The sequence below is a fragment of the Polypterus senegalus genome, chromosome 18 (genome assembly GCF_016835505.1).
Source record: "Polypterus senegalus isolate Bchr_013 chromosome 18, ASM1683550v1, whole genome shotgun sequence".
NCBI lineage: Eukaryota > Metazoa > Chordata > Cladistia > Polypteriformes > Polypteridae > Polypterus > Polypterus senegalus.
Genome location: NC_053171.1, coordinates 23076983 through 23097766, shown reverse-complemented (window position 1 = coordinate 23097766; position 20784 = coordinate 23076983). Strand labels below are relative to the sequence as shown.

Here is a 20784-nt window from a genome sequence, read left to right as displayed (position 1 = left end):
GTGCTGTGCAAAAGGTTAACAGGCATTATAAGTTCAGTTATTATTACTGTCCTTTTCTTTTTTCATTCTGTCGTGGCACGTAAACCACAAGACATCAGACAGACAAGCTTCTCATCCATTTGTGAGGCCCCAAACACCTGTGTTTCTTGTTGCTTGTTGCTGCATTATATGTACAGTATTGTTTGTCCGGATGAGCATTCATTAGTTTTCACCTCTCATGCACACAGAGCCTGCTCCTATGACTTAAGAAAAAATCCAACATGTTTGACTTCTTAGGGTGAGTCGAGTTGGACTGAGTCTATATGATTGGTGGTCATAGGAGAATGCCACTGACTGCCTTTGATTCACTAAAATTATGTAAAGGAAAGCTACAACTGAAAGTCACTGGAAAACTTATCTGATGTGACATGGCCGTAACCTCACTTCATGCCTTTGGGATGTAGGTAATTGAATACCTGGAGGAAAACCCATAGAGACATGGGGACAACATACAAACGTCACATAGACATGGGAGCATTTATGAGAAAGCAGTTACTTCTGCACAAGTACTGAAGAAATTACAGTGCATGAAACATAAGCATTAGTAAATTGCAGTTAGTGCCACTTTAAAATAATGACATTTAGTATCTTGATCCTTCATCACCATTAGTTTTATTTTGCTGTGAATTTCCAGTGCAGAATGATAGACATTTTGTGCAGCCCACAAGCGTACTCAGCTATGAATTAGTAGCATTATGTTCAAAGGTATAGCCGAGGGTGTGGATTTCGGGGTTGGGGGGATGGTTATATTTTATGAATTTTCCAATGTTTTGTTTATAGACATCATTATGATTTTTATACTTTCCTATTACTCCCTGAAATTAATTCCTGGCTTCATCTAATTTGGGTTGTTGTGGAGTGCTATCTATAAGCATGGAAAACTTCACTGACAGAGAAGACTGGGTCATGAAAAGCAAAGAAGGTGCAAATCAACGGCATAAAAAAGCCAAGAACTGTAGCCATCATTAATGGAAGACAAACATGGTCAATCTCTGAAAGTGGAAAACATGAAGGACTTTAATAAAGCTCAAACATATAATGGTATGGTTTGACCAAATTAAATGTCCATACCATTTCAATGATATGGTTGCCATGTATTTAGAAAATGAAGCATTACACATGTAAGAGAGGGTAGCAAGATGTGGAGCCAGGAGCTAAATTCTACATGGAGAAAACAGACCTGCAGGACTTGGATTTCCCTACAGTACAGGCATGCAAGCTGCCAAGGAAAAAGCCTGATTGCAGATATTGGTCATTGCTTATGGCCAGTGCTGATTAAGGATGCATTGTGATCTGGCATGGAAGACCTCAGTGGTTTTTTACTTTGATATCAACTGCATTGACATGAGATTAAGAAACTCATTTTGGATCTCAGAAGTGAGGTGTGCATCAGGAGGGAGCAGGTTAACCACTTAATGCTCCTTGGTTTACGATTCTATGCCAAAGTAGACTCATAGCAATCAGATTGCATTTAAAGTGCTTCAGCATTGTCTTGTTGGAAAATGTCTAGTAAGCAAGCACATTATGTAAATGCATACAATGGGTGATGAGCACTCCTTGATGTATTGTCAAACTACCCATTAAAATGCAGCAAAGGTGACTAGTAGTCACATGCAATGGTGATCCATTTGTGAAAATTCTGTCCTGGCAGTGCATTGTGCAATAATGTTGTTCAAATTTTACGGCTGCCTGTGTTATCTGCAGGCATAGATCTGGTGGTTTCCACAAGCACCACTCATCCCTGAAGACCACTCTACATCTGTCTACATGGCTCATACTGTGCATCTGACAGACCTGCATGGCAGTGGCAAGTAGTCAATAGCTGGCCTTCTAATGGATACCATCAATAGAATGCCAATTCAGTGAGAGTTTGACCCATAATTTAAATGTTACATGGTGATTCCACAGAGAGCACCTTTTGTCTGTAAATAGGTTAAATGACATCACCAAAAACACATTTTGTTCTAGTTGTTGACTTTCATCTCAAATTCAGTATGAGGCCTTCTAGTGGCATTGAGTGTGATAAAATGTATACATAATAAGATTTGTGTCGGGCCATGATGATATCCTATTTTAGTCTTTCTGCAAAGAGAGGCTCAGCTTCTACCATACATTTTAAAAGTATATTGCTCTTATTCATAACTGCTTTTATCCACGTTTTACTTGTTGACACTAATGAGAGTGTAACTCGAAATATTTCAGTTTTGTTGTAACAATCTGTAAATAAAACTGATACTAAATACAATAAGTTGCAGTGGAAGAGAGGAAAACAAAACCACAAAGCTGGATACATTTGGATGAAATAAACATCCAGGAATCCGGAGACACTATTTTTTAACACTTTAGAGGTAGACAGAGCTTTGCAGGAAGTTGTAAAGCATATTACAGAGAGTTATAGTGTTTTACAATTTTAACTTTGCTAATAAATATGTAAAAAAAGCTTATCTCTGTTATTTTTTTAATTGAAATCGATTGGGGTTAAGTCGCCGAGCTTTTGGTAGGGTATTATTTTTGTCTTTTTTGGGCTGAGATAGAAAGGAGTGTGGTTAGTTGTTACATTTTTAATTCATATGCTTTTTTACCATTACCAATACATATTATAGTGTTGTTTGCATACCAGCTTATAGAAAGAAAAAAACATTAATTACACACATAAAAAAGTCATTCACTAATTGCACAAGTAACCTATGTGATCAGAAATGTGTTCCCTATAATGTCTTGGTACTCATTTTGGGTTTGATTCTTGAATTGAGGTCAATGCTAGTGGTATAAAGCCCTCAAACATCCTCAATTGGCATAAATGGGCTTTATGGATGGATGGATAGATAGAAGAATTTATTCCATTCATTTTCAGAACGTTTTTTTTTTTCTTTTGCAGGATCAAAGTAGATCAGCACTTATCCTGACTGCATCTGACATAATGCAGATTGCAACCCTGGATGAGAGGACATCCCATCAGTAGGTACACACATAGGCCACACCAGGCCAACTTAGAACCACCTAATAATTTTTGGGAATTACAAAAAAAATACTGAGCAAGCACCAAAAACCTAGTTTTACACTGGGAAAACATGCACACACAACACAAAGAGTATTATTAGGATTGGAACTGAACCCAGATCTGTATCTGTGCGGCAATAGCAATAAAACTGTTGAATGAAAAAAATTCCAATTAAGTTGCATTTTATTTCATTTATGCTTTAGTTCTCACACCAGTTATGCATTATGTACAGCACTACCAGGTCAATCTGTCTGTACATTTTATATATATATTTTTATCCTACATGCATGGGGAATTGAAAAATAAATTTTGCATATACACCAATACCTGGATGAGACACCAAATGTGGCATCAAAGTTCATGTGGAGTACTGAATGAAACACCTATTTGCCCCATCACAATTAATTTTGATAGTAAATGGTTAAAGGGTTAAGAAGAAGAAATTGTGGCCTTCTAAGCGAGGTGTACGTGCATGATCCAGATAAGAAGATGGAATGCATTTTATGATGTAGAGTATAGGTTTTGACACATTTCTGCAGGCATAATTTAAATAAATAGAGGTTATGTTGCTATAACCTTTGTTTGAATCACAACTTTGGCATGCATGATTTATCATAATGATGTCTGCAAGTAAAAAGAAAGGCTTTCTAGATTTCACATTATATTTTAGTCAATTACTTTTTCTGGTCTTGAAACCCTCCATTTTAGCTTTAGGCATGTTCACAGATAAGCCTCGTCTTTAAATTTTCAGTGGTTCACTTCATAACAGTAAAGATGCATGTTATTTATTAAATGTGGTCAGCAGAGTGGCACAGTGCAACACACAGTGTTACTGACCTAAAGAGTCAGGAGTTACATTTAATTCCTGGCTGGGATGCCCTTATGTGTGGAGTTTTCATATCCTTTTTGTTGTTTTCCTCAGTTTTCTTGGCAGACGTTATATTCTTCTCTCAATCCAAAGACATGTTGCTAATTGGACTGACAACTCTGAAACGGCCTGTGGTGGGTGTGTCCATGAGTGTATCCTGTGACAGAGTTGTTAGTTCCTGCCTTGTGCTGTTCACGTTTTGGTATAGACTTTGGCAATTCTACTCTGGAAAGTGGATAACTATTAAAAGCAGATAGAGTTGTCTGTAAACAGTTTTAGGATCACAGGAGCCCATAGCTTGTTTTGGCTGATCAGTTGTAAGGTAGGAAGTAGCATTAGTCAGGGTGCCAGTCCATCATAAGAATGTATCAATTCAAACCAATTAAGTATTTATGTTGCATCTTTCTTTCTTTCTTTCTTTCTTTCTTTCTTTCTTTGATAGTGTGAGGTGCGATAAAGGTCACCCCCAACCCAGAACAGACTCAACATCAGTAGAGACCATGGTAGATTAATAAGAAAACAAATAATAATTATAAGGGGGAGGGAATGGAAGGATTACCAAATATAAATACAAGAAGTACAAGGGTACAAAGGGGCGGCACAGAGGCGCTGCTGCCTCGCAGTTAGGAGACCTGGGTTCGCTTCCCGGGTCCACCTTGCATGGAGTTTAGATGTTCTCCCGTGTCTACGTGGGTTTCCTCCCACAGTCCAAAGACATGCAGGTTAGGTGCATTGGTAATTCTAAATTGTCCCTAGTGTGTGCTTGGTGTGTGTGTGTGCGCCCTGCGGTGGGCTGGCACCTTGCCTTGGGGTTTGTTTCCTGCCTTGCGCCCTGTGTTGGCTGGGATTGGCTCCAGCAGACTCCCATGACTCTGTAGTTAGAATATAGCGGGTTGGATAATGGATGGATGGACAAGGGTACAAAACTTGCCGTTTATGAAGAATTACGTAAAGGGCCTGAATACTCATGTAGATGAGATATTTCCATCCATCCATCCATTATCCAACTCGCTATATCCTAACTAGAAGGTCACAGGGGTCTGCTGGAGCTTATCCCAGCTAACACAAGGCGCAAGGCAGGAAACAAACCCCGGGCAGGGCGCCAGCCCACCGCAGATGAAATATTTCATTTTTTGTAACTTTTGAGCAAATTTGGAAAAAATTGCTAAAATCCTGTTTTCACTTTATCAGTCAGGGGTTATTCAGTGTTGTTTGATACGCGGAGCAATTAATTTAAATGATTTTAGCCTAAGGCTGCATCATAATAAAATGTGGAAAAGTGAAGGGGTCTGAATACTTTCTGAAGGTACTGTATATATGAGACATCCTGCATTTGGCTACAGGCATTTTGTATAATTATACGGATGCCTTTCTCATTTCTTTACCCACCTATATTTCAACGAAAGTAAGAGAACCTTGTTGACAGAGGCCTGGATGCTGTTGTGTAAAGGAAATGCCAAGTAAGGTTTGCTGCCTATGAATGTAGCGACAGTGTGTGCAAATAGTAGAAACACCATGCAGTAACACCACCCTTATTTGACTTACTTTGCTCATAAGTGGGAAAAGGAATTGCAGCATTCCTTGTGCGGCTCACCCATAACCATGACTAGTTGTTCAGTGCCATACAGATTAAACACGGTAAGCTGCTAAATGTGTGACCCGCCCTACATTCAGCTGTGCCCACACCCTGCACACCATTCTTTATTTTTGTTCTGAATGGTTTTAAAATATAAATATCTCTGATGGCCTCATCGTCTACCTTAGAATGTCATGAACCTGGTAGAAATAAAGGGTGAGCACTGTTGAATTAAATTGGGAGTCAAGTTGAGAGATATTAGAAGCCAGGGGGAACTGTATAAGACAATGTGGTAATAGCAGACATAAAAGGCAAAGCTGGTAGGTATTCTTTTCCTTGTGTGTCATCCAGTGTCAGTAATTATGAATATATTAAATAACACACCTTACAGCATTTTGTGATTGGGACATTCTGTGTGTTGAGAAAATGTTCTCTTGTGTTAACACAAATCCCCCTAGTGGAATCCAGTTTCTTCCCACAATGCAAAGACAAATCTCTATGACCCCAGCTCGAGTATGTATATGCATGCATCAGGGCCCTTCAATGGACTGAGGATCTCACGTAAGCTTGCTTCTTCCTGCTGTTCATTGGTTTCTCTGAGACATTGACTTCCTTAGACATTGAAAAATTTTAATAATGAATAGATAGATAAATGGAGACATGGAAGTAAGCAAGCATTATTATACCCAAATTTACAAGGCAAAATAAATGCTGTAAACGTTTCAATCATCTGTCCATTTCCTGAAACTTTTTTTTTGGTTTTATGGGGACCCAAAGGGCAAGGCAAGAACAGGAATCCACCCTGGATGGGGTCACAGCCCTAATTCTGGGCATACACACCCATACCAGGTTAGTTTAGAGCTGCCAGTTTACATGACATGCCCATCATTGGAATGAGGGAGGAAACTCGTCTGTTGTGAGCAAATACATGTAGACATGGGGAGGATGTGCAAATGTTATTGTATGCAGTGACCAGGCTTAGAATGGAACCCAGGTCCATAGGATTGAGAGACAGAAATTTTAACTTCTTTGAGAACTTGCTTGTTGCAAATCAATCAAACAATCAATCAATCAGTATTGCACTGGACAGTTTACAAGGCAAAGAAGAGTACTACTGTACACAGAACTGTTAAAAACAAGTTTAGCTGTGGTAGCAGTTAAATCATTTTGCTCTGGATAAGTAAGTTTAAAAAATTGATAGATGATTGAAAATCATGAAGAAATGTTACAATTCTGAGAAAAGCTTGCAAATAATCTAACATCAAACCGTAAAACCGTAAAATCAAGTATGTAAAATAATGACTTGAAAATACTTAAGTGTGGACTGATGAGTTTCTTAACCTTTGCACTGCCTGGTATGAAGGAAGTCTGACATTACTCATCTGTTGAAATGAAAGACCCCATAAATTATTAGAGGAACCCTTCTAGCCAAACAAAAATGCCTGCCATGATTTTTCCCATAAATCAAGCTGGTTGGTATACTGTACACCACGGGGACGAATGCCTAACCTATCACTGAGTCCAAAAACTTGAGTTTCCGGTACCATTACACATAAAAGTAAGTCATATTATGAAGGAAAATGTGTAGTGGTTAGTGCTGCTATCTTAAAGCTCCAGAGCGTTAGAAAAGCTGTGATGAGAACGGGCCATTCAGACCAACAAGCTCATCCTTCCTATTAATCTAGATTGTCCAAAATAATATCAAATCAAGATTTGAAGGTTCGTAAAGTTCTACACTCCACCACACTACTTAGTAATTTATTCCATGTTTCTATAGTTCTGTATCTTAAGAAAAACTATCTTTGTGCAAAATCTTCCCTTAACAAGTTTTAAATTTCATCCCCCAGTTCTTGTTGCAGAATTTACTTAAAGTAACAACTGTATTAATTTATTTTGTAAATTTAAAAATGTCAGTACTCAGAAGCACGTGTATGGATTACTGCAACTCATTGTTAGTTGCTTTCTCCCAAAAGACCATCCAGAACTTACCGTACATCCAAAATAGCATTATATGTGTACCTACTAATAAGAAAACGTATCCCTCTATAACTGTTGTGCTTTTTTCTTTACATTGCTTTTAAGGAGCAGACTAATATGAGATTCTGCTCTTCATATACAAGGCTCTTAATGCCACTGTATCCTCATATCTTTGGAACTTACTTACTCCATCTACTGCTGTTTCTCCCCAGTCTGCATCCTGTAATTCTCTGCTTGTCCCAAAGCTGTCTACAATGGCTGATAGAGCGTTCCTCGCCTATGGAATAAACTACCACAATATTTTCGGAACTCGCCATCATTAGCTGTTTTTAAACTGTAATTGAAGACCTATCTCTTTCAGTGTGCTTTTAGTAATTTATAGTTGTTATTTATTTATTTTCTGAATTTTAAGTCATTTTAATAGTAGTATTAGTAGTTTTCATCCCAGCCTAGTCACTGCCTGTATGGGATTTACACACCGTCACTGCACCAGGGTCTAAACAAGTTTTTCTCTGAGTTCTGGTTTCCCTCTGAAAAATGTACAATTTGGATTAACTAGCAAATCTAAATAGGGCTTACAAGAACAATTGGCTGTGTGTGTAAAAGTATAAAAGAAACAGTTCTCTTGTCTTGGGCTAGTTCCTTCTTTGCACTGTAAGGGACAGACTGTAGCACCTATTACCCTGAAATGGATTATGTTTTAATGATAGTATATTTTATAATCAAAATCCATTATGTATTTACAATAGTCCTGGCAGCAGTTTGTGCTCCACCCCTGATTGAACCCTAACCCTTCCACTCACAGTCCCAGCACATTTAGTCACTTCACAAATTAAGTCACCTAATCACCCATTATAGGAGGCTATGCAGTCACTACACCACACTTGGCTGGCATACAGTCCATTGTTGCATATAAACAACATAAAGGAGCAGGAGCCAAGAACACTATGTGTACTGCCTGCCACGCCACTGGGCTAGGCAGTCACCCCATGTTTCTGTCTCAGCTGATATCTGAATACCAATGCTGGACCAATAAAAAGTGCAGGACTTTCCAAATAGTCAGTGCCTCCTATTGTTACATTCTGTGTCCTAAAAATTTAGACGGTTCCACCCTATCACTCCTTTATTTGCAAGGAAGTTTACAAACACAGTGATTCTGTGATTAGATCTATTGAAGCTACACTCTCAATATGTTCCTACTGAGACTGTTTCAATGAGTTTTAGCCAAAAACTGTCCACCTATGTAAGCTAGCATTGCTGAAGAAGTTCAGTATAACAAGTAACTGTGTAAAGGTCCAAGTCTGAAGAGGCATCCTGATAGGATACAACTGAAAACCAAGATTTTAAGCTATGCTGTTAATAATGTTTTACTGAAACAAATGAACATATAGAGTATTATATTGGCTGTCCTCTACCTGGGCTTGAGTGAAACCCTGTGTACTGTTCAGTTGTGGACAGGAGAAATGCATAATTTAGCCTGCTGGATTAAAAATGCACTGATGTTGGTTGGGAAGCTACAGTTAGTCCAGCACAACCAGGTTACTCCTTAATTTTCATACAATGAAACATTGTGGTATCCTCACATCCTCTGAACTAATTTATTCTAAAACAAGGCTAGCCCTGGATAATATACCAGATTAATACCCTACTAGCCAAAGAACAATGCTTTCCATGACATTTCCCATAAATCAAACTGATTGGTATACTGTGCAGCATGTGGTTCAATGCTTGACATTTATACACAAATTCAACACTATATGTAATTACTTTTTCAACCTCATATTTTGTAATCAAGTCTTTACATATGTATATCCAGCCATCCATTATCCAACCCGCTATATCCTAACTACAGGGTCACAGGGGTCTGCTGGAGCACACCCACACACCAAGCACACACGGGACAATTTAGAATCATTAATGCACCTAACATCCATGTCTTTGGACTGTGGGAGGAAACCCACACAGACACAGGGAGAACATGGGAACTCCACGCAGTGAGGACAAGGGAAGCGAACCCGGGTCTCCTAACTGCGAGGCAGCAGTGCTACCCACTGCGCCACCGTGCCACCCCATATATATATATATATATATATATATATATATATATATATTCAGCTTTTGATTTATTCATATGCTACATATCCTTCTATATAAAAGCGCTCGGGATTGTCCTTCTGTCCCATGAGTGCTACGTAGGTGCGGAGTTTCACACACGCCCCGTCCATTTTGCAATGCACGATGGGATTTGTAGTTTCGTTTTTCCAGGTAAAAGATGATTTTCTACTCCAGACTGTGCGATATCTTCTTCTTCTTTCTTACTATATAAAAGCGGTCGGGATTGTCCTTCCGTCCTGTGAGTTGAAAGCGTATTCCGCTTATCACAGATTTACTACTTGCAGCTTGCAGTACGAAGCGACATGATGTGAGCAGAGTTCTGGTGCTCCAATCGTTCCCTTACTTTTGTGCGCGATGCGCTGGAAAAATAGAATAAATTATGTCTCTGGAAATAATTAATGTTGATGGAGTACAAATGCCTCACCGCGTAGTAAATATCAGGGGGGTTTAAAAGGGCGACCTCAATATAGAAAAAAAGTTTCAATTTCATTACAAAAATAACAGAAACTATGAGTATTAAAGTAATACCGCTCAAATGCAATATAACCAAATTAATGAGTTTGTATAAAATATCAAATTGATCTACATATTTAATTGCCTTAAGAAGTGGTCAACTTAAAAGTTGGTCGCCTTAAAAGGCGGGTCAGCCTAGTATACACTTAAATACAGATATATGCACATATTAACATAATTCTACATTTATGTAAACACAATTATCTCAAAAATATTATAAATAGGCATATGCATTTTGTGTTAAAAAGACTGAAATTGCTTTGTTTATAAGGTGTTTAAACTAATCTGTATTTTTATGTGTGTGTATTTTGTAAAGCCAAAGTTTGTAATTGAATTTTACCTCTAAGCTTGTTAGAGTGCTCTGAGGCTGTACTTAGTGAAGAGCGCCATACAAAAATAAAATTGATTTGACAACTTCAAACTCAAAACAATATATATATATATATATATATATATATATATATATATATTGCCGAAAGCAGGAGGTATTCTCATGGCTAATTTTTCACACAAAATAACTATAACAGTCCATTTAACTCCTAACTTGAAGCTGAGGGAGTGGTATTGTAATGGGTGGCCCAGTGCACAAGTCAGCTTAGGGCAGCAGTAGACCCCTTTCCACTGAGCCACCACCACTTTCATCCATTTTATTAAATATCTTTTCCATTATTACATAGTATATAAAGGTAAGTAACATACCCTAATCCAAACCTATATATATTTCCTCCACCTTTTATTTTCTAAACAAGTAGTTTTATCACATACACACACTTCTATCTGCCATTTAGACTCCTTGTTTTGAACCTGCAATTCTATTTGTGTACTCTACTGTATATGCACATGTATCTTTACATTGTATGCATATACACACAAGCATAATCCTTATTTGTAAATGCACAAAAATATTATTTTAGTGTTCATTTTTACATTTTGTCATTTTTCTAGTATAAAGCTCATACAATAATAGAACCTGATTACTTGTACTGCATGAGTAAATAAAGCAAATGTCAAGCTTCTTATTCTCACAGGTCTAAATGCCACTTTCTGATCATTACCAAAGGCATATGACTTTATTCATAATTATCGCCAAGTAAACTTTAACAACTTCTGCTAGCATTAATGGATGCAAGAACTTTGCAGTATATTCCATTGTAAGGTAGACTTACCGGAGCAAAGACTCTGAAGTTGCAGCAAAGTAGCCCTGAAGTTGAATTAAGCCCAGGGGGAGACGCCTGAAGCCAACTCTGTTTACCAGAGTCCAAGTTGGAACTGAGGATGGAATTTTTCTAGGAGTTACATTCTGTAGCGTAAACCTGCAGGGGGGTGGTCTGTCCAGACAAATAGCGAATGCAAACGCCTGTCTTGGCTGCTATCCCTGTCTTAGAAGTGCAGGAGTGGTAAGCGACGGACGTGCATGTAACCAAAGCAGTCCACACACATGCCAGCAGAAGAGCAACAGCAGCTGATCTACTTTTATTTAGCGAGTCCCCCGCCCCGTTCAACTACTTTTTTCTTTCCCTTACCGCTGCTGCCTTGTGACTCAGTACTGAATGACTGATGTCACTTCTACACACAAACTGAAGCTTTTTAATAATGTTCCTTACTCAAACAGGCACTCCAATGGGTGGAGATTTAAAAAAAAAATGCTTTGGGAGATAGCATATCATCTCGAAAGGTAAACAAGCCTCCCTTTTTAATATCTCCTATCCAATTTCAAACACCCAAGCCCTGCAGCAGATAAAAAATGAATTGCATAAAAAGACTGCCTTTTTATTCTCAGAAGATCATAATTTAGTGAAAGTGGGTTCAGAGAATGGATGTACAGATATAAGCATCCAAAATAAGTGCAGGGACACTGATTCTGATGGTTGATGCTTTCATATAGATTTAGATATCATTATCCATCCATCCCTTTTCTAAACCTGTTTAGTTCAGTTCAGAGTAGGGGGAACCATAGCCTCTCTTAGCACCCCAAGGTTGCATCATCAGTTGTAGGATATACTTAATTATTTTTCATGACCCCAATCATGAATGCCAAGACAACTAAGAGATGCTAGTTAACTAAACACACAAATCTGGAGTAAATACAAAAACTCCACAGAGAGAGAAGCCAGACCAGGAATATAACCCAGGAGCTTGGAGCTGTAGGGCTACAGCATGCCACTATGTCAGCTGTTTTCATTTCTTAAACAAAGCTTAAACCTTTTGAGCGAACCTAAAGTGACTAGCTATAGTTTATAGTATTATGACATAATGATCATAAGAGTAACCAATAAATGAACTATGTTTTCAGTCATTTATGTCATGATAAAGGGTTACATTGGTGGACTGAACTTTTATAATGGTCACTATTCCTAGTCTGTTTATAAAATAAAATTTTGATTAAATCCATATTTTTCTGCTGTTGATGACCATAGTTGTCATATTACCAAATAGACATTTGTCTGCATCACTGTCCTCTATTTTAATACTCCATTATCTTTCACTATGGAAAGACTTCTTTCTAATGAAGGCTATGACTTAATTTAAACGTAAAGTTGTATTCATACCAGTAATTATTAAGGCCAAAACTGTATTTGCAAATTTCAGTCTTTATTTAAAATAAAGTTATCTCTCTATTGTATAAAAAAAATCTTGGGAAGAGACGAGACGTGACTTTCTCAGAAAGACACTTTCACGTCCCACGAGACTAGACTTTGTGCCAAGAAATTTAACCACGCCTGGGGCCGGAAAAAGACAAAGAGTAGATGACAAAGTAGAACGTCGTAAAGATTTCAAAAACATTGGCATGATACACATGCAGAGCAGGTTAGAGATATTGGAAGTAAGAAAATTCAAAAGTCTCAAAAAAATGGTAATAAAGATCACATTAGCGCAAACAAACAGAAATTATTACTTGGTGAAATGACGGAATAGCGGAAAGAGATCGAATAGTGTTTCTTCCCAATGAAGAGGCGTATCCGCGAGAATTAGAAAGATTTGTTGTTTGGTGAAAGTGAAATCCACATATGCTGTCACGCTTGGGTCACAGAGTAGCACAGATGCACAGGAGATTTTAGAGACATAAACGTTATTCAGACACTTCAAATAAACATAAGTCTCTTTCAGGAGTGAATCAAGTTCCATGTGTAGTTGGAGGGACAGTTCCATCTCTCAATTAAAAGAATAGAAAATCTTTCTCTTGATAGCGGCGCGCCTCAGGACAAGGACCCCCAACAGGAGCAGAGGATGTCGGGGGGAGAAGAGAGATAAGGCAATGAGACAAAAGGACAGCTGCTGTTCAGGCTTTTAAACATTCAAAGCGCCGCACGACATGCAGATCACACAGCAATCCAGCAGCTGATCAAGCAAAGAGGAGGTAAAAAAAAGTCTATTTGTATCCCATTGTATCACCATTTAAGAGGGGGTTTCAGAGGAGCAACCATGTCTCCATGGGGTACATTTAGCCCTTCCTTTTCACAACAGTGTGTGTGCCAGGGTTTTTGGCGAGCAAAGCGAGCAAGGGACAAAGCCCCCTAGTAAAGAATGAAATAACTTGTGTTAAGCTGTCATCTGCAACATAGGTGAAAGAAATTCAGACTCAGTTTTAAATAATATCACAAGTCCATCTATCCATCTTCTAGTTTAATCCAAATCATAATGCCTATCCCAGCAGCATTCAGCATAAGTTGGGAACCAACCGTGGATGAGATGGCAGTTTATTGCAAAGTGCATAAGAACATAAGAAATCTGACAACGAGAAGAGACTATTCAGTCCATCAAGGCCGTCTGTTTAACTAATAGCTAAGATACCCCAGTACCTCACCCAGATACTTCTTAAAGGTTGTGAAGGTTTCTGTTTCATCTTGTATAGCTAGAGCACAGTGTCCCTTCATTTATATTCAATAATTTTTAGGGCTGCACCTAATATTTTATTTGCCTTTTTTAATCTCTTCTGCACATTGCTTAAATGATGAAAATATTGGGTGAAAATAATCCCCTAAATCCTTTTCAGAGGTTGCTTCTTATAGGAAAAGGTTTCCCATCTTAACATTCCTCCATAAGATTTTAAATTTAGAGTCTCCAATTGGCCTAACCTGCACATCTTTTTGGAAGAAGCAGGGATAAAAGCTAGTAAAAATTGTTGAGGCCATATATTGTGATAAAGTAGTTAAAAGGTCTGATCTACTTCAAGGCAAATATTCCTAATATTTAAGGAGAGGTAATTACTTAGGGTGTGAGGACAGATGATGGAGAAGCCATTTTTTAAAGCTGAATTCTTTAATAAACATTATATTGCCATGGCAGGGCGTGTCAGTATATAAGATGTTTTGTTCATATAAACATGATGACTAAAAACTGCTACACTTGGCAAAAAAGGCCAAGAAACATATATGCAAAATATGAATGTGCAAATAAGTAAGCTCACTGTTTATGTACCTGTATATGCAGGCTACACTTTGAGAGTGATAGTATGCACCTGTATAACTTAGCAACATTAAATGGATTGCTTCTTTTAAAATAATGCACAAAATGTCAAGACATCCTGTTTTATATACTGTCTTTCCATGGTAGCCTCTGTCATGCATTTTATAAATTCATAAATGTACAATTGTTTATGCGTATTGTTACATCTGGAGCACCAGAAGATTAAGTGATTCATTTACTAGATGAACAAGGGTGAGTCAAATGAAAACCTTAATTATTTTTTTCATAATTCATTGCAGCAAAGTTGTTATACAACTGCATAATCTCCATGGCATTTGATACAAATATTCCAGTGCTTACAAAGTGCATGGATTTCTTTAGGAATAATGTATTTTTGGTCACATGCACAGGCACTCATAAACCTGCTGCACCTCTTCATCTAACTTGAAAGTCTTTTTTGCCCATCACCTGTTTGAGTGGTCCACAGATGTGATAATTACTTTGGAGCGAGGTTTGGTGCCAATTTCTGGCTGGGGGCAGTTAACTCAGGTTTCATCTCCAGTAACAAATCTGGCTAGGAAGCTATCACCTTCTATTTCAAACTTGCCGACAGGCATCAACATCCTGTTATTTCAACTCTGGAGTCATCTGCTGTGACACACACATTGCAGACACCTTGTGGAAGTGGAGCACGTGTTTTCTGAGCCATGACCAATGCTTACCAACACACAATGATTTTCTGTCACAAAGTGTTCAACATTTGCAGTTGACTCTGCTGACACTACTCAGTATGTCTAACCCAGTCAAGGAGAGTCTGTTACAGAACTCACGGTCTTTTGGAACTTGTGACAGTTGCTGGAGTGACAAACGTGTGTCACCATACTGAACCTTCATTCACCAATGACACACACAATGTCATTGCTAATGAGGTTGCCAATTTACATTACAATGGTATGGTGTTAAACAAAATGTTAGGGTTTTCGTTTGACCTACCCTCATATATTGTCATTGTTGTCATGTGTACAGAGTAAAGTGGAATGTGTTAACTAACATGCACCACCTAATCCAGTACCATAATTAGTGAGTAAAGTTACCTTACCTTGAAACTGCTGCCTTCCTTACCTGAAAAACCTCAGCACATTTCAGTGTAGAAGGAAAGGAACCATCTGTCTATCTTTATTTCAACCTTCTTATTGTAATTCATGGTTGCCATAAAGCATCAAGTGCAAGACAAACACTGACTCTGGATGGAATGCCAGTCTATTGCAGGCTAAACAGAAACATTATAACCAGCTCCAGTAATTGAAGGTCCGGATAAACTTTATCATTTCTTCCATTTATTTCCTAAAACCCTCTAATTGCAATTCAGGGTTGCCCAGTATTATTGAGAACAAGATGGGATCCAAGCTCAGACAAGATGTTGGCCTTTGGCAGGTCAAACAGAAGCAACAAAACGTATTTTTGTAATTTAAAGTCAAGGTTAATTTTATTGTCCTATTTATCCAGGACCTGCTGAATTGATCTGAGGCTTTTTTGGGAGTGTTAAGAGTAAAACTAAACTTAGATGGGATGCCACTCCACTACAAGCAAAATAGAAACATTAGAAAATAATAAAAGTAAACTTTACTTTAAAGTATTCCATCTATGTATTTTTTAGCTTTCTTAATCCAGTTCAAAGTTGATCAGCAGCATCAGAACCAAAGCTTAAGCAAAATCTGGATGTGCGGCTAGCTCAATAAACATTAAAATCAGTTTCTCCAATTCACTATCACTGTAAAGTTTATCGTCTTATCATCCATCCATTTCATGTAGCCTTATATTTCAGTTCAGGATTACATGGAGTCTAACTGAAAGCATTAGTTACAAGACAGGAACCAACCCAGGACAGGTCATCACAGGATTTTTTGCTGATGAAACTCACTTACACCAGAGCAGGTTTGAGTCATCATGCCACCCAGGAGGAAAACCTGATGCAGTCTGCAAAAAAAAACTTGCGCCATGGGAGAAATTTTTTTTTCCTGCAAAACAACAACTCCAAGCATGAAATATATAGCAAAGCTATTTAGGAATGGTTTTAAAACAACAAAATAATGTCCTAGAGTGGCCGGGTCAGAGTTCTGATATTAATCCAATGGAGAATGGCTTGACAAAAGACTGTTTACTCACCTGACAGAGTCTGACAGTTTGGCAAAATAAACTGGGAAACAAAGGCAGTGACCAGGAGTGTAAAGTTGTGCATACAGATTTCAGGCTGCAAAAGATGTATCTACTAAATACTAACTTAAAGGGTGTGAATACTTACAAAATGAATTATTCTGTGTTTTATATTTGTAATTAATTTTGACCACACGCACAGATTTGTTTTTAAGTTTGGCATTGAAGAAGTGGGCAGTGTGGTGTAGTGGTTAAGGCTTTGGACTCCAAACCCTGAGGTTGTGGGTTCAAATCCTGTGACTGATGCTCTGTAACCATGAGCAAGTCACTTGACCCGCCTTTGCTCTGATTGGACAACCATAACAAGTGGAACCAATTGTATTATAAAAGTTGTACGTCTCCTTGGATAAAGGAAACAGCCAAATAAGTAAATGTAAATGAAGAGTCTTTTTCTTTTGACCAGTGTCAAAAAAGGCAAATTAAAACCACTGTGATTCAATATTTTATAATAATAAAATGTGAAAACATCCAAGGGGATAAAGTCTTCTTATAAGAACTGCAATTCACAATTTATTTCAGAGCTTTGTAAATTTTTGTCTCAAGCAGTACATACCTATGGCTCTTAGCTATGCAATGTGGTGGAGGGGCTAGGTGGTCAAATCACATAGCTTAAGGCCACTGTTTTAAATTCCTCTGTTATATTAAAATGCAAGCCTGGGCTTTAATGATATATACCTTGTGTTAATATTTAAAGTAATTTGGGATGATTTTTAATAATTGAAAGCGTTATATTACATAAAGTTTCAATGCTTGGTTAAATAAAACCTATTCAAGCTTAATTGTTTTCAGTGTCTTCTTGGTCAGTACCTTTGCTGGTGCATAGATAGAATGTTATGGGATAAAGCAAAGGTATGAGACTTGTTTTGACAAGTTAATCTAATATCCACAGTATTTCATTCCTGAAGGAGGGACATCCTCATAGAAATGTCATTCTCTGGCGATGAGGAATAGGTTGTAGTTTTGTTTTTTTTTTTTTTGTTTTTTTGCTTTAAAGGCCCCCAAAACGTAGGCCAGTTTCTTAAATGGTCTATGCCTGGCACCCTGTTTTTATATACAGTAAACCCGATGAAATCTATCCAGCATGATTTTGGTCATATAATTAAAGACTGAGATTGTCTTTCCAAGGCTGAATTCTGCCTTTTTCATAACACTGTCTGGGTAGGCTGCAGCCTCAATAACTGTAAATTAGTTTAGGCTGGTTCAATGATGGATAATGGGGTGTTATTTTGTTATTGTGGCAATGTATTGGTATTTACAAAGCAGTCTAATGACACAGAAAGTACATTAAAGAAAATAATTGAAGTTGATCAAGCCCGCTTTTTATTTATATTTGTGCAGCCAGCCAGAGACACACCTCTGTATGTGAAAAATCAACAGTTGTGCCACACTAAGATGTGGGGCTGTTTGGTGCACAATTGAAAGACACATTTTGTAATTTTATAGTCAGAATGTGACCTCTAATCTATTTTTTTGGGAATAGGGAGTTTCCATACCTAAATTTCACTTCTTGTCTGCCTCTCTCCCCTGTCAGCCCTTAATTTAGATTCAATGAGCACTGGCAAGAAGGGGCCAGTTAAACCACAAGTAGGGTTAAATTCGGGGCCATCCCTCGAATTACTTCAGTAGTCACCAATTCATAGAACCCTCTGTTGACATCAGGATGGTTTTGTCCCCACTGATGTAGAGAGCCTGTAATAGTAATTGTCTGTTTCCTGCATTATTCTGTATTATTACTGTTAGAAATAAATAAAATAAATATTTTACACATTACGATTTAGGAAGGCAATAGAGTGTAGTGTAGTGGCTAAACCACTGGACCTCACACCACAAGGTTGCTGGTTTAATTTCCACCTCTGAATCACTGTGTGACTCTGAGCAAATCTTTGCAGCTGTTTGTGCTTCATTTGTAAAATATGTTTTGGAAGATTACGTAGGGTCACATGTACAGACTACAATGAAAGTTTTATTTGCACATGCTAGTCAACAACATGTATGAAAACAGCTGTATCTGGATCGAAGATTAATGCATCACCCAAATATACAAAAATGGTGATTAGAATATTTGTACATACAGAGTGAGAGTAAGTGTGAGCATTAGTGTGCCCTGTGATGGACTGGCATCCCGGCCAAGACTGTGCTGATCGTGCTAATGCTGCTGGGATAAGTTCTGGCCTTAAAAGTGAACCAAATGGACCGATGAAGGACGTGACTGAAAAAAGTAGATTTTAACTTGTAAACACCGTGGCAGTGTTAATACTTTTTTGAAAATATGAACAGTCTAAAATTGTGCAAAAAACAAACAGTCAATCAGCAGGACTGAGAAGATTGGGAAGATACTGTCTGTATGTGACTAATCTAACAGTTAAACAAAATAATACGCCCAAGCAAGGAATGAATGCATATCGCTTTACTAATTTAAAACTAGAACAAATATTACAAGACGGTTGCCAAGTTGACATTTGTGGCTGGTGCTGCCACCTCACAGGTCTCCAGAGTCATCTCTTCTAATCCCTTCCTGGTCATTGTCTGTTTAGTTTTCACTTTCTTTCTGTTGGTTGTTCTCTGGCTACGCTGCTTTGTCTCCCTTATCCCAAATGTACACATCCTTGGTATGTCAGTGTCAGCACCTCTTTACTGGCCCAGTGTAGGTGTGAGTGTGCCCAGAGGTGGACTGGCACCCACTTCTAGTGTTATGTTCTGCTTATTGCCTACTACTGCTGTGATAGGCTATAGCACCAGAACTGGATTAAACTGGTTCAGTAATGGATCAGTGAGTGAGTAGATGGATGTCTACTGATGCACCATATTTTTACAATACAGTTCATATTTACTTACCATGATCTCTGCTATTAGTAAATGAAAATTTACATTTTCATGAGCTATATATCTTGCTTGGGTGGCACGGTGGCGCAGTGGTAGCGCTGCTGCCTCGCAGTTAGGAGACCTGGGTTCGCTTCCCGGGTCCTCCCTGTGTGGAGTTTGCATGTTCTCCCCGTGTCTGCATGGGTTTCCTCCGGGCACTCCGGTTTCCTCCCACTATCCAAAGACATGCAGGTTAGGTGGATTGGTGATTCCAAATTGGCCCTAGTGTGTGGTTTGTGTGTGTCCTGCGGTGGGTTGGCACCCTGCCCAGGATTGGTTCCTGCCTTGTGCCCTGGGATTGGCTCCAGCAGACCCCCGTGACCCTGTATTCGGATTCAGCGGGTTAGAAAATGGATGGATGGATATATCTTGCTTTGTTTATTTTGAAATAGTAACTAAAATAGAATAAACACAACACAGAACTAGAAATTATAAATGAAATTTTAGTTTCCAAGTATAATTTAAAAACTATTTAAATATCCCATTCTCTGATTTGATTTATTCCAGATAAGGTTTATGAGGGGACTACGTAGCAGTAGCAGACACATGGTAGAAGCCAACCCTTCCAGGGTGCCAGTTCATCACAGGTCAAGCCACTCGTAAGGAACATGTTTTTAAAGTATGGAAGGAAAGCCTATGTAGGCACATGGGGGAGTGACTCGGATGGAAATCACACCGAGGACGCAGGAGATGTGAGGCAAAAGTGCTAACCACTGCACCGCTAGGCCTCTTGGAGTTTAAACTTCACAGTATTCTTAATTACAATTGTCATTTGTTTAGTGAAACTCCATAAAGAATTGAGATACCATCTAGTATTGGCTCTGTTATGGTACAGCCTCAGGTTTATTTTAGTTTGTTTAATCTTTTTGTTATTAATTCTGTTTTTGGTTTTGTTTTATCTCTGTATTTTTGTAATGTTATGAATTTCTTTGATATCATGTTTATTAATTATTTCACTATTCTGTGTCTTTAGTTTCCATGTAGTGTTTTTTGTATTCAGCCCCATCTCCTTCATGTGGAGCAAAGTGAGACAGGACCGCCTAATGAGTCAGCTGGTGGACTGCCCCAGCAAGCATTTAAGGATTGCTTTCTTTTGATTCCTGCATTTCATTTATGAGCATTGCTTATTGGACATTTCTGATTTTGTCCCATAGTTCTTGAAAAAGGTTATTTTATCTAGATTTGTTCACCTTAGGTTTTGCCTACTTTTTG

General features: G+C 38.2%; 1 protein-coding gene across 1 annotated transcript in view; it reads right to left on the bottom strand.

Moving 5' to 3' along the window:
* LOC120518724 (protein AHNAK2-like) overlaps window positions 1–11625 on the bottom strand; it is a 62238-nt gene extending 50613 nt beyond the window's left edge. The window contains exon 1 of the mRNA XM_039741653.1: window positions 11256–11625. The gene's annotated coding sequence lies outside the window, so the exon portion shown is untranslated. The remainder of the gene's footprint in view (window positions 1–11255) is intronic.
* Between the last annotated feature and the right edge of the window lie 9159 nt (window positions 11626–20784).